General features: G+C 45.4%; 1 long non-coding RNA gene across 1 annotated transcript; it reads left to right on the top strand.

Moving 5' to 3' along the window:
* The first annotated feature begins 4,952 nt into the window (after positions 1-4,952).
* On the top strand, positions 4,953-8,134 carry LOC144379800 (uncharacterized). Its single transcript, XR_013443185.1, has 2 exons — positions 4,953-5,074; positions 7,784-8,134. It is a non-coding gene; the product is annotated as an uncharacterized LOC144379800 (long non-coding RNA).
* Positions 8,135-9,466: the final 1,332 nt, after the last annotated feature.

Genomic DNA, 9,466 nt, shown 5'->3' with positions numbered 1-9,466 from the left:
AAGAGACAGCAAGCTCTTTGGTGTCTCTTCATAGAAGGACACTAATCCCATCGTGGGAGTCCCACCTTCGTGACCTCATTTAAATCTAATTGCCTCCCAAAGGCCCCATCTCCAAACACCATCATGTTGGGGCTTAAGGCTTCCACATGCATTTGGGGGGGAACATAATTCAGTTGCTAGCATCCCCAGAATCATCAATCACCAAAATCTTGTTCATTTCATCTTCCAAATTCTTATTGAGTTTTTTCCTCCTCTCCATTGCCACTACCACTGTCCTAGTTGAGATGTTTATTGTCTCTTGCTAAGACTATTGCAGTAGGCTACTAGCTAAACTCTCTGCTCCTGAACTTGCCCTCTTTAAATCCACTCTACAAATATTGGCCTTGTTTTCCAAAAACGGAGGCCAGAGAGCATAGTATGGAAGCCAGGCATTATGAGAAGGCATAAGTACAGCTGAGAAGTTCAAGGGGGTGGATTGTATCAGTCACAATTGATGCTCCACCTCTTGGAAAGCCCAGCCGCCATCACCACAGCCAAAGCCTCCAATGTCTCAGTGCTGGCGTCCTCGACTCGGAGTGAGGTCGGGGCCAGGCACAATCTCCATCCAACTTGGCACGGCAGGATCTATGGCAGCTCTACCCCTCAGGTCCATGACCACACTCTCCTCTACTAGACAGGGAACGCATCTCTGTAATCTTTAATACCCAGCACCGTGCCTAGAGCACTCAATAAGGATTTGCTAAACTGAAGGCCCCATTATGCTTACTTTATGAGGTATAAAATAGTGAGCAAGATTTCTACAGACATAAGACACCAAAGGAAGGCATTCCTGGACACAGAGACAACCTGAGCAAATACCTAGAGGCAGGAAAATGCCAATGTATAGGGGATACGCTTGGCCAGGTAGGTTGGGGCGCTCTTTTGGAAGGTCTTGACAACCACACTGATGAGTCTACGTGTCTTTTCCGTGAGTAATTTGGGAGCCTTTGAAACCAGGGAGTTGCTTTAGAAGTTTAAGCTATGGATGGTGTGTAGCATGAATGGGGACAGGGGGGATGCATGTGGGAATGGCATGGCTCGGAATGACTAGCCACAAAGACAGCGGGAAAGAGATGCTGTGGGACAGACCGGGGAGGTGGGGTCTACTGGATGGTGCAAGCACTCCGGGATGGAAGGAATCGAAGTTGGCTTCTAGTAATCAAACAGGAGCTCTGGGAGAAGGGAGGGGCCAGCAACAGAAACTGGAAGGCAGCAAGAGTTTTTGGTTTGGGGCTGAGAGGAAGAACTGAAGGGGTGTCAAAAGCCTTTTTATAAAGATAAGACTCTTTCCAAGAATGTAGCAGGAGGGGAAGAATGAAGGGGGGGAAATCGGAGGGGGAGAAGAACCATGAGAGACGATGGACTCTGAAAAACAAACTGAGGGTTCTAGAGGGGAGGGGGGTGGGAGGATGGGTTAGCCTGGTGATGGGTATTGAGGAGGGCACGTTCTGCATGGAGCACTGGGTGTTATGCACAAACAACGAATCATGGAACACTATATCTAAAACTAATGATGTAATGTATGGGGATTAACATAACAATAAAAAAAATTAATAAAAAAAAAAAAAAAAAAAAGATAAGACTCTTTCCTGCAATACATACACACACACACACACACACACACACACAAGCAATACCCAACAGCCAGGTGTGGTGGTTCTAATTTGCATTTTTCACCACTGTTCTCTCGTCAGTGATGAGCATAGGAGCTAAATAACCTTTCCACAAATTCAGAGGACAAGAGCCATCTGTCTGGCCAATTGATGCTTTATTTTTTTTTTTAAAGATTTTATTTATTCATTTGAGACACAGAGATACAGAGAGAGAGAGCATGAGCAGGGAGAGAGGCAGAGGGAGAGGGAGAAGCAGATTCCCTGCTGAGCCAGGAGCCTGATGCGGGGCTCGATCCCAGGACCCTGGGATCATGACCTGAACCGAAGGCAGATGCTCAACCATCTGAGCCCCCAGTCGATGCTTTAAATGTAAGTTGAGTCAGCAGAGGCATAAGTGTCAGCCCCCCCACCCCTTTGCTTTCCCTGAAAAGTCCACCTAAACATTCACACTGAGGGCATATACTTCTTGAGACTCGATGAATACATTTGTGGGACAGGAAAGCAAGCCAAGGAGGAGAGAAGAGAAAGGGGAAAGTTATGTAACAATAGGAAAATTCCTCTTTCCTTACACCAACTCACTGGGCTTCTAGCAAGGAGGAAGCTTGGAGGCTGCATATCGAACAAGCTGTTACAATTATTACAATCATCATTATGTTCACATTTCGAACATGGATCCAGTGCCCAGCTGTGGCTGTGAATTGGTCAGCGAGTTAAGAGCATTCATGGAGCATCTTTTGGACAGCTGGTACTAGGGGAAGATGGGGGGTCCAAGTTACAATCCCCGTCTCCCAAGGTTACTCTCTAAAGTGGACACCCCAAACATATCGCTTAGAATTAAGAGACTAAGGGCACCTGGGTGGCTCAGTCAGTTAAGTGTCTGCCTTCAGTTCAGGTCATGATCTCAGAGTCCTGGGATCGAGCCCCGTGTTGGGCTCCCTGCTTGGCGGGTAGCCTGCTTCTCCCTCTCCGTCTGCTACCTCCCCATGCTGGGCTCTCTCTCTCTCAAATAAATAAATATCTTAAAAAAAGAATAAGACACATATAACATAAGATTTACCATTAAAAAAAAAAGAATTAAGAGACTAGAGATTACTAAATACAGTAAGAGGCTAAAGGTAAAAAATTCAGTGTTTGCATAATGTGCAAACAAGCAAAAAGTATTTGGGGAGCCCAGGAGTGCCATCTTGGGATGGAGCAGTTTGGAGAACATCCTCTCTTATCTTTCATCAAGTTATTCTTGGTGGGCTTCACCAAGGTGGTATGTAAAGATGGGAAGAGCTGATAAATAGGGGGCTTGAATATTACAAAGTAATTCCGACGTAAGTGAAGAGGAGAGTCCATTCCAGAAGCCAGAATGATTGAGGGGATCCATCAAGTTCTATAAGGCAAGGCCAGTGTTTCTCAGTGTGGAGCCCAAAACCTCTGCACCAGAACCACCTGAGCTGTTGGTAAGGGCAGACCCCAAGGTTTCATCCCGAGACTCTGATTCAGTCGGTCAGGACCAGGGCCAGAGAATCTGCATTTTGTCCCAGCCCCTGGTGATGCTGAGGCATCCTAAATCTGAGACACACTGCAAGTCTTTCTCCCGAGCCCTTCCATCCCCACCAATCCCTGGAATCACTCTCTTGTATTCAATTACTTATTCAAATATATTTACAGAGTCTTGCTGCGTGCCAAGCTCTGTTCTAGGTGCCGGGGATGCAGGGGACAACAAAGGAGACAAATCCCTGCCTTTCCAGAGTTTATATCCTAGTGGAGGAGACCAACAATAAACAGATAAATATACAATAAATGTGCAATCTGGTGACACACACCATGGGGAAGGTCGGGGGGGGGAGGTTCTCAAGAGGACTGATGGAATGTGGTTGCACATCCAAGGTCAAGGGGGATCTCTCTGATAAGTGACATCTGAGCAGAAACCCAATCCTCCCAAGTCCCTGGAGACTCCTCGCTGCTTTGCCCATCCCCCAGACCGCCTTCCTTATCCTCCAAATTCATTCCGTCCCCCATACTTACCCAGGATTGCCATGTGCCAGGCAGATGTCTCCAACACCCCATGCCTAGCCTCATTAGGGTTGCTTCTCAGACAATTTTCACACCCCTTCCTGGCCCCCCAAGCCTCCCGCACGCCCTCATATTCTATGACCCTCCACCCACCCCACCCCCTGCACTTCCAGTTTTTTCTCTGGATTTTCGACTTTCCGAACCGACATGGCACTTCCGACATCCCACTCTGTAAGACACAACCAGCAAAGGCTCCAGGATGGCCGGAGGGAGGGAACTACAGGAATGGCGAAGTCTGTGAACAGCCATGAACTTCACGATCATGCTAACGCCTCTCGTGATTAAGCAAGATCCTCAAGTTGGCAGCTTGGATGAAGAGGGTTAAAATGTGTATGCTTTGGTGCGGAAGGAGGCAGGGGACAGAAGGAAATGAGTATTTGCGATCACCTCTAAACCAGACAGCATATTAGTGATTTGCCTGTGTGATCCCATTTAATCCTTACAACAATATTGTGAGGTAGGTAGTACGCCCATTTTAATAGACGGACAACTGAGGCTAAGAGAGTAACCCATGTCTAGGACCACCCGGCCAGTGATGGATGGAGCTGGGATTCAAACCTAGATCTGAGTCTAAAGCTCCTTGTTTTCTTCCACCAAGTGATATGAGAATGTGTAAAGGAAAAAAAAATTCTGAACGGTGCATCTCAGGTTAACAGAGATCATGAAGACTTTGCCAGCTAAAGACTCAGAGGAACTCTGAGTGAGTACACAGCCTTTCAATTCTAGGTAGGGCATATGTGTCAAATGGCGAGTTGAGTTTATAAAATCACATCGGGACCTGACCACCCTCCCACACCACTGCTGCCTCAGCTAGGTAGAATCTGGCAGTGCTGATAAATGACCACCTAAGACAGGTATAAGCAAGGGGAAAATGCAGACAGAAATACAGTAAAAGGGCAGCTTGCAAAAAGAAAAAGAAAAAAAAAGCTAAACTAAACCCTAATGCATCTGATTCAGGCTGTTGCAAATTCCCAGATGCATGAGAACCAAATTAATTAATGAGGAATGCAAAAAAGACTTGCGCACCCTGGCACTGTCCTAAATTCATTTAAGATGCTAGAGCCTGTAACAGTGATCCAGGTGATTTCCAGGTGCTGCTGGGTGGTGGCGCTCACCTTCTCCCTCTAGGAATGTGCCCTCCCACGAAGAGGTCTGGTCTCTTCCAGACATATGTCTTTCTCCCTGGAATCCAGGAAATTCTGGCTACTTGCAGTGTGCAGAGGCAGCTGGTCCGGCCAGGACCGGGGGCCCCTCCCTGGAGGGAGAAAATGCCTCTCGGGTTGCAGCTGCAGAAAGAGGGAGGAGACTCGGGGGACAGGATGGTGAGCTGTGGACGCAGTGGTTTGGACATCAACTCGGTGAGTCATGCCCCCCGGCAGCTTTTTACAGGAGTTGCAAATTCCAGTAATAGCGGATCAGGGACATCTCTCAAGGGGCTCCCGACCAATCGAAGGTGCTTCTTGCTCCATCTTGGCAGTTCTGAGTCGGCATCTGAATGGCTTATCTTCAAAACCAGATCCTGAAGTTTTTTCCTTGCTTTGATCTCTGGGCTTCGCTGAAACCAGGAGGTTATCCTGCCCTGAAGGTGGAGGAGTCGGATGATATCTATTGTCAGTAGACACTACACGTGGTTGGTCCCTAGTCCAAGCAGGGACACGATTTTCTTTTCCCATGTCCTGAAGGGTGAACTAGGTATCTTCCTTTTGCCTCTCCACATCCACTCTCTGGCTTTCTCCTCCCGGTTCCTGCCTCTAGGGAAGCTGACCTGTGTGGTCCCCATCAATGGGGGCTCCCTCTCCTTTGGCATCCAGTTGGGTAGGTCCCAGAGGCCTAAACCTGCTTTCCAAACCCATCCCCCGCCCCCATGCTCCCTCTCCTCTGCCCCAGCCACGTGGGCTTCTTACCCCCTCCTAAGCATGCCAAGCTTGTTCACCCACTTTGCACTCACTGTTCCTTCCTTCCCTCCACCTGCTACCAGGTCTTGGGCACGGGGGGAGGGGTGGGGAGGGGAGGATTCTCACAGTTGTCAAGTTTAATCTCACTCCTGCAAGTTCCCGGAGGCAGACATTCGTTTTCATTTTTATTTATTTATTTATTTATTTATTTATTTATTTATTTATTGGCATCATTGTGTTCTGGGAGCGCCTACAGAACATGTCAGGTAACATAAACGAGGCAAGTGGCCAAGGCTAATAAAAATCATTCAGCCCTCCTGGTCTGGCTTTTGTTTTCCCACTTTTGACAGAGACACAGAAGCAGAGAACTATTTCCTTACTTTTTTAGACACGGTTGCAAGGGACAGTCATCCTTGGTGTTGGGAGAACAATAGGGAGTAGGTGGGGATGACAGCAAACCACACCTGCCAGCCAGTTTGCTGTTTTGCAGAAATCTGGCCCGTCGCGATCAGACATCATTGCCACTTTTCAAGAGAAGCTGGGAAACCAGAATTTTACGTGGTGTCTCCTAAGTTTTAAATGTCGACAATTTTCAAAGCCCCGCGAAGGCCACACTGAACACATCTTTGTGCTGGATTTACAGCTCTCGTTCACTGCCATATACTCCGTGAGCATAATGCATAGGGTATGTCCAACAATTACGTGTTCAATAAATAAATCGTCTTCCCAGGTGACTTCTCAGAGTTTAGAAGTAGTTGCAAGCAGTACAGCTTCCGTCCGTTGGGAATGTAGAAACAGTGGGTTTGAAATGGGAGGAAGTCTCTCCATTCTACCTGGGATCTTCAAGATATGTCTACCCCTGGGCTAAGATACAGCCTCCAGGAAATTTCATGCAGATTAGATTTCTAGACCACTTGGTCTGATGTGGATCAGTACTCATTGATATGATCCTGTCTGTTTTATAGTCCACGTCCATTTTTTTTTTTTTTAGATTTTATTTATTTATTTTTGAGAGAGAGGGGGTGGGGAGCAGCAGAGGGAGAGCGACAAGCAGACTCCACACTGAGTGTGGAGCCCGACACAGGACCCGATCCCAAGACCCTGAGATGGTGACCTGGGCCGAAACCAAGAGCCAGACGCTTGACCGACTGAGCCACCCAGGTGCCCCTAGTCCACATCCATTCTGATGACTATTGCCATGGTATACTAGTTTCTCCATAATTTTAATAACCCCAACTGGTGGAAAAATAGAAACCTATGTGATCATAGTCTTTTACCACCAAGGAAGGCTCTAGGAGGTGGGACATGAAGCATGTTGTCACCACACGATCTAATTCATTTAGTGGTTGAATTCTATTCCAGGATTTGTAGAGAGCTGATTCTCATAGATCTTAGGAACCCGGCCATGCTTCTCATGCTTGTTTTCCCATTGCTGAGAATTCTCGGTTCTCATACCGACCTTCCATGCCCAGCCAAAGCTATTCCAAAGCTTCCAGAGAGCATGGAATGACTGGAGGACTCCAGAGAAAGGTCATGAACCAGATCAAGTGCAAGGTGACCCAGTGGAAGGCAGGGGCAGAAACAGGTGATGGTTTGGGGAAGAAGTTTTAATTAATTCACTTACTCTACTATATGAAGGAAGCTCTCCCCAGCCCTCACAAGCAGCAGGCTCATGTCTGGTTCTACCTATCTGCACGGTAAGCAGGAAGTTCACCGTCTGTTCCAAGGCTAAATAGATGTTAGCAGTCCTTTATTGGATCAGCTCAAGGTGATTTAAATTTGTTCCCAGAATACATTCAGCATTTGACAACATGCAAGGGTGGCTCTGCTTTCTGGACAGATGGAATCACTCATTGTATATGCTAACCAACCAAAGCGCATCATTCAGTGTGATAAATATATGTAAATCTATAAACTTATTCCCTAGAATTTCTGACTCAGGCGTATCCTGTTATTTCCCAGAGCAAAGACTCCCAGCTTTTATTTGGGGTCATCCAGGGCAGTGGCTTACAAATTTATCATAGTCTTAGGATCTCCAACCACCCCAATACAGAAGGTCAATATATAAAGCTAACAAAGGGCAAGCTGCTTAGAAGGCAACAACAGAGAATCTCTGAGCATGTGCTTATCACCCCATTCTCTTCTGCCCCCTTTCTCCTGTTGCCCCTACAGGTGCTCCTGGGAGCCTCAGAGTTGGAGCACAGTTGAAACAGCTGTTCTTGAATGTCTTCAAACAGCTCAAGTCATGTTGGAAACCCACAACCCAAACTTTCAAGATCAAAGTTCATCTTACCTCCTCAAATTATCTTTTGGGGCACCTGGGTGGCTCAGAAGGTTAAGCGTCTGAGTCTTGATTTCAGCTCAGGTTATCATCTCATGGTTGTGAGATCGAACCCTGCATCAGGCTCTGCGCTCAGCGTGGAGTCTGCTTGTCCCCCTGCTCTCTCGCTCGCTCTCTCTCAAATAAATAAATAAATAAATAAATAAATAAATAAATAAATAATTTTAATTGCCTTTTTATAATTTATAATTGTGTCATATTGCAAACATTCATAGAGAATAAGAGGACACACATTCATGTACCACCACTCACCTTTACCAAATCTTAACATTATGCTTTATTACTTTGATTTTTATAAAGGAATAAGATATTACAATATGCTCCTCCCTAATTCCATTCCCCTCTCCTCTTCCCTCCCTCCCCCAAAATAATCACTATCCTGAATTTATATTAATGATCACCATGCAAGATTTTAGTATTAATACATTTATTAATACACATTAATGTATGTATTTCCCCAAATCTATCCATGTACATATGCTTGCATATATAATATAGAACATTGCTCTATATTATATATACATATAATATTCCCTCACCAGTATACTGTGTTGTTTGCATGAGTTCACACTTTATAGCAATATTATGCTTCATGTATCAATCTGTGGTTTGCTTTTCCAGCTCATTATTATATTTTGGAAATTTATCCATGTTGATACATTTAGCTCTGGCTCATTCTATAACTGCTGCCTCATATTGCTTTGTTTGAATTTTTATGTGCATTTTCCTCTTTGAATGTTTGTTGACTCCAATTTTTCACATGTTGCAATGTACATTCTTGTCCCACTCTGAAAACTTCTCTAGGACAAAGGCTTTCAAACTTACCTGACTGCCACCAACTATCAGAAATGCATTTTACAACAGGACCTGGTACAACGCACACATACACACAAATATAAAGTGTAAGATACTGTCAGAAATACTCTCCTAGTGGCACCTGGCTGGCTTAGTTGGTGGAGCATGTGACTCTTGATCTCAGGGTCATGAGTTCAAGCCCCACACTGGGCATAGAGTTCACTGGAGAAAAAAAAAAAACAAGAACAAAAACATAAGAAATAAACTTAAATACTCTCATAATTTCTATTGTAATTTATTCTGTTTCATTATCTCAAATTGTGGTCATGACTTACTTTATCACTTTTAGAACCATCAGTGAGACCCCCAGTTTGGAAACCAGTGCCCTAGAGCAAATACCAGGATGTGGAATGGCAGGACTGTGTGTGCACACCTTCTACTTTATTAAAGGTGGCTAGAGTTGTGCAGATTTATACTTCATCAGTAGTGTGCAAAGAGCACCTAGTGCTCCATAGACTCACCAACACTTGGCATCAATTGGCTTTTTAATTTCTGCCAACATGATGAATGCAAAATCGTGTCTCTATGGTTTCACTTTGTATTCCCCTGATGAACAGTGTGGTATATGGCACCTTTCCCTGGGTATAATGGCCATTGTGTTTCCTCTTGTGTGCATTGCCTGCTTATACCCTTTACTCAGTTTTTATTAGGTAGTTTCA

Source organism: Halichoerus grypus, chromosome 13 (genome assembly GCF_964656455.1).
Source record: "Halichoerus grypus chromosome 13, mHalGry1.hap1.1, whole genome shotgun sequence".
Taxonomy (NCBI): Eukaryota; Metazoa; Chordata; class Mammalia; order Carnivora; family Phocidae; genus Halichoerus; species Halichoerus grypus.
The sequence above is the reverse complement of the archived record's forward strand: the minus strand, read 5'-3'. Positions and strand labels throughout refer to the sequence as shown.